Source organism: Psammomys obesus, unplaced genomic scaffold (genome assembly GCF_907164565.1).
Source record: "Psammomys obesus unplaced genomic scaffold, mPsaObe1.curated_primary_1811, whole genome shotgun sequence".
NCBI classification, from domain to species: Eukaryota; Metazoa; Chordata; class Mammalia; order Rodentia; family Muridae; genus Psammomys; species Psammomys obesus.
The window spans coordinates 6325624-6331325 of NW_026587556.1; the positions used below are offsets into that span (position 1 = coordinate 6325624).

Below are 5702 nucleotides of genomic sequence, written 5' to 3' on the forward strand. Positions count from 1 at the left end.
ATGATGATGATGATGATGATGATGATGATGATGATGATGATGATGATGATACAATAGCAGTAAATACTGCTTACAAATAACACGCTCTAGAAAAATCTGAAGGAATCCTACTCTGGTGGTGTGTTATGTGAAATACTACAACCAAGGTCTGATTTTAAGCATTGTACTTGCAATAAAAGAAATACAGTGCTGGAAAATCCAAAAGATTCTAATTTCTCAAGAACCTCAGAACAAGCCCTCACCTAATAACATATCTGCATTTTCCCTTTCTTGTTTCCTCTTCCTGTTAATCTTTCTGGTGGCCCAATCCTATGTCATGCCATTGCTTTCATGACCTCATTTTCTCTTTCATCCTCCTTCATACCCCTCTTAGAACTTCTTCGTTTCCAAAATGATCAGAATTCTATACATCGGTATGTACCCTTCCAAGTGATAAATTGCTATCAGGCCCTTCAAGCCTTTTAAGGACTCTACTTGTTTGCCATATTCCATTCACAAAGGCACCATTTCTTTCTATCTTGGTTGCATATGTGCTATTGGCTATGATACTCTATACTGTAACTTTCTTTTTCCCCATAGGCTTACTTGTATTCTCTCTCTCTCTCTTTCTCACTCTCTTTTTTTCCTTGCTTACTTATAAACTATTCAACTGATTCAAGTACAAAAATCTAGTATTTGTGTCATTGAAACTATTGTCTTAGACACAGCAGTTCCATATTTCCAGTATCCCTGATACAAAAAAAAAGGTGAGAAAAGAAATACACATTTGCAAAAAGTCTTTCAAAGGAATGAGATCTGTAGTGATTATGATCTTACATCTGTGATACTCACCTCCTCTGATGACTAACTCCAGAATGAGCTCACTCCTGTTCCTAGAATACAATTCTGAAATGCCCTTTTATTTATTTACCATTTTTTTTCTTTCTTTGTTGCTGTTCCTTCTTCTCTTTTCCTCTCCTCCTCCTTCTGCTTTTAAGTTTTTCAAGACAGGGTTTCTCTGTGTAGCCTTGGCTATCCTGGAACTAGCTCTGCAGACCAGGCTGGCCTCAAATTCACAGAGATCTGCTTTTCTGCTACTTCTATTTTTCTCATTTTAACCTTTGAAAATAGGATCTTAGCAGGTATCCCATGATCTACATTTCTTTTTATTTTATTTCATTTTCATCCACTCTCTCATCCTTGTTCTTCCTTTCTTTACTTAAAACAAATTCTTCTGGTAATGAGAATTGAACCGACTGCCTCACATATGATCGTAGGCAAGTCTTCAAGCACTGAGTTAACTCACTATCTTCTTCCTACTTTTTATTTTGAAATGGGAGCTCATTAACTTGCTCAGGATGGATCTGAACTCACTCTGTAGCTCAAGAAGGCCTTGAACTCCTATTTCAATCTCTCGGATAGCTGATACATGTTCATTGTCTGAAGAAGGGCATACTTACAACTTTGGCCTTTGTCTAAATTCTCATGACAGCACTTTGCCAGATACTTGATCCATAATTTTATCTTTTGGAAGACCACAAGAGCGTCAAAGTCCACTTCTAAAAATCAAATCCTCATTATTTTGCAACAGCACTTTGCCCTGTAGTATTTTAAATAACTCAGAGAGTGACTAGCTTGTACTCAGTCCCTTTATTTTCACCTACTTGATGCTTAACTTTCTATTTTCATGACTCCACTCCACTATGGTGATCCAGTTTGCATACCCCTGTAGTGCCTGCTTACCGTATTCCTCTTCAGGCCAACCCATTATATTGTAGACACTGATTTCCTCATCTCTTTCTGTGGAAACACCATCTTTGCTTATTTAGAGAACCAGTTTAGTCACATTTGTGATTATATCACTTAATACAAAGCTGAAAGAATCCAAGTACACATAAATAAGGTTTGGGGGTGGTAGATAATAAATAATTAAGGAAAGTTAGTTGCCTGAACTAGCCACAAAAAAAAAAAAGAAGGAAGTTCCAACCACATAATTCCACCAACATCTACATGTTAAAAACAGGAAATGAAACACTGGGTCACAGTTTATAACCTCCACACCTCTCCTTTCAAGACAGTGAAGATGAATGCTCCCTTGTCGACTCCTACCTTTTTTCATACTTCTTTCCAATACCTTCTTGCAACTCTTATTTCACTTTTCATTTTGTAGCCCCATCAACTCAGTTCCTGGATTTGGAGTTAAATCCTACAGCTATCACTGCCTAGTGAGGACCTCACCTACCAAGATTCTGTTAGTCCATATGTGGAGGGGACTTTTGCATTTAGATGCAGTGGGCTTGAGATAGCACTGTGGCCTAAGAAGAACTGGGGAAGAACTTAATGAGTCCAATCCCACTTTATGAGTTGTATTTCCCTAAATTGTTACTGAATGTTTCATTGATAAAAATTTAATCATTTATGGTATGTAGTGTTTCTGTGTGTGTGTTTTAGAGAGGGGGGAGGGAAGAGAGACTGCATAACATATATATATAATTCCTGAAAGAAAAAAAAAATGTATATAAAAAAGCAGATAGAGGCTTTGATGCAGTTGATTAGTCTGTAGGTACAACATAACTGGAATTAAAATCAGGTACATTCTCCCAAAAATTTGTTTTTAAGAATCACTGTTTTCAAACATACATTGCCAAATTGACTCTAAAGGTCAACTTGATAAGATTTAAATTCATTCAGATCAGAATCAGAAATGGTCATGAACTACCTATGAGCACTTCGCCATGCCACTGAGAAGAGCACCTACCTATAAGAATAACCAGAATAACCAGAATGAGAGGTGAGCAAGATAGCATTGCATTGTTTCATTCTCTGCCTGACTTAAAAGTGGCCTACATTCTGTTTCTTATAAAAAAAAAAATCTCCAAGAGACAATTGCATTCGTGAAGAGGAAAACAATCTGTTGGAATGACACACACAAGAGACATTTCTGCATAAAAGAAGGGAACTGGGCCACTCCAGCCTCTTAAAGATCAAAAGGCCCTTGGAGGAATGTTCTTCTTCATCCCCGGCTCCTTATCCATACCCACAGCTGACTGGCATCCGTATTAGGCTTGAGCAATTGAAGGACAAAGAATTTAAACCAACTGGGCTTTCTGAAGCTGCAGAAGAGTAAGGCTTGGGGAATGGAAGCAATGCCCCCTGGGAGCATGGTTGGATGTATACCAGTTGGGCAGCAAGGGAGAAAACAGTGCCCAAGCATATGGCTACTTCTCTTCAGATAATCCAGGCTTGGCTGAAGACAGTTACTGAAGATCTAAAGCATCTCCATTTTCCAGAAGGCTGTTCCCACTTACTTCTCCTGCCCAGATTTCTGTTGTTGCAGGGTGTCTGAGGCCCTCCATTTTCTGGTGAAGCCAGAGGCCAGAGGCCAGAGGCCAGTCTCATAGATCAGTCCTGAAAAGTAGCCTTGGAATGCAGCAGCTGTCATAATTGGAATCAACCATGAAGTCTCTTGTGCCTTTCTTGTTGCCAAATACAGTAAGAATGGGAGATGGATTAATGCCATTGATCGTGGCCAGATGACACTTGCATGGTAACTCAAACTACTTTGAGTTAACTTTGTATGATTCTGAGTTTCTGTCTGGTTATGCAGCTACCACCCTAGACCCTTGTCAATGGTCACAGTTCTTATCTGCATCTCAGGTGGCTGACCATCTTTTATTGTTCAGCCTAGGCCATGGGTAATTTGCTTGTATTTGCCTTGGAGCCCTCCTTCCTACTAATCTTAATCTTTCCTCCCTACCTGCCCCGTCATTGACGGTCCATCATGTGATGCTTCACCTCAAATGTTCTTATTCTACAACATGAGGCATCAAACTATGTCATTTATCTTTGAAAAAAAATGTACATAGAATTAGTCTCTTAAGTTTCCAATGAGTCTCTGCAAATCCTGGATTACAAAAAAGAAAAGAAAAAAAAAAAAAAAAGAACACTCTACTTCAACTGCTCCTGTCTTGACAACCACAACTACCTCACTGTTTGGTTTATCTTAAGTGCAGGCCCTTGTGCTTAGTGATTTACATATATGGACCAGTTTAAACCCCACAAGCTTAAAAGGTAGGTAATGGATGCACTTCCTAATTCCATTTTGTAGTTCATGAAATTGGTCTAAAGAATTGAAGCAAGAGACCACCAACTGTGGTGCTTTAGAAGTGAATGCAAAATGGATTAGAAGTCTCTGGAGCATCTATCCCTCCCAGCTCAGAGCAGCCAGGCAGACCTCCTGTTATCTGCTTCAAACAGCCTTGTTTGTTCACTCCAAATTACAGCATATATACAACTATTTTCTTTTGGAATATATTCTATAATAGCTAAAACCAACTTATGTGCTGTTTAAATGGTTACACGTATGTTATCAAACTATTGTAGAAGCATTTAAATGGAGTTCTTCTCTGGCTTGGTCTAAAACCATGGTTGGTTGGTTGGGTGGTTTTTGTCCGTGTAAATTATCATTTAAGAAGCCTTGGAAATGTAAAGCATAGAGAACGGAAAGCTCCTTGGAATAGGGCTTACATCATGAAAAGCTACTTTGGGAGTCTTCCAAGAAGCATGGCTAGATATACTTCCAAATCCTCAAACACTAAACACCCAAGTGAAAACCACTATGTTCAGTGAGATCTTATTTGTATGAAATAAATCCAACAGTATTGACAGAAGCTTGTTGTCACAAATTTCCACGTGGTCCTGAACAGCCATTACAGGGTTTTATCAGACTCACGGTGAGGAGTTGCAGATGGTCAGTCTTCATTTCCCACTTCTTTTAGAAAATGTTTCATAGAACATAGGCTACTCTGGATAGCAAAAGCAATTTCTTCCTTATGAATTCTCTAAAATCTAAGCTTCCAATTCAGGCAGCCTTCGCCATCCCTCCTTCGCTACCATTCATATGTACATCAAATACATGCACTAGAATTTTTATATTAAAAAAAAAACAAAGGAATATGCCTATTTTTTTTTATGAAGACATGGAACAAATGACCGCCATTAAGTCAATTAAACAGAAGAACTATTCATCCCTGACAGTAAAGGTGTTAACACTTCACTAGGCTGGCTATCTGTCTGCATGATACCCAAGTGTTTCTCTCCCATAGCTCAGAGGAACATGAGCATTGAAAGAATCTTTAAGAAGAGTCATAACTGTGTATGTGGGCCTCTCTGCATGGAAGCAAGTTGTCGAACTTTCAGCTGTTGTCTGCTGAGGAAATGTCAGCTTGGGTTGATGAGAAGACCTCCAACATATTTGCTTTCCAGACAGAGAAGCAGCAAACAACGCTTTCTCATCAAACCCAAGGAACAAAATTTTCATGTCTGTTTTGATGAATGAGCTATTCAGAAGCAGTGAGTTCATGTTTTTTGGCATTCAGAAATTGGTAAAGACTCATATAAATAGTAAACAATACTTTTTGGCTTCATGCCCCAGCCCAAATAGTATGTTACATGCAGCCAGCCCCATTCTATCCTTGGACACACCCGTAAGTCTCACTTAAGTAAATAAAAGTTGCATGAAGATTTCTGGGGAACTGAATTAAACTAAGGATATGTTGTGCAAGAGGAATGAAAGCCATGAGTTAAGCCTTCTGTCTATGTATTGGGCTTGTGAGTCATTAAAAGCAATACATTTTTTCTTTGCTGTATATTTACTAGCATGCCTCAGTCAGGCACAGTAAGTAAGTAAGTAAGTAAGTAAGTAAGTAAGTAAGTAAGTAAGT

At 38.6% G+C, this 5702-nt stretch overlaps 1 protein-coding gene across 3 annotated transcripts in view; it reads right to left on the reverse strand.

Annotated features, from left to right (window-relative positions):
• Sugct (succinyl-CoA:glutarate-CoA transferase) overlaps nt 1-5702 on the reverse strand; it is a 668162-nt gene that overhangs the window by 50640 nt on the left and 611820 nt on the right. The window lies entirely within an intron of this gene.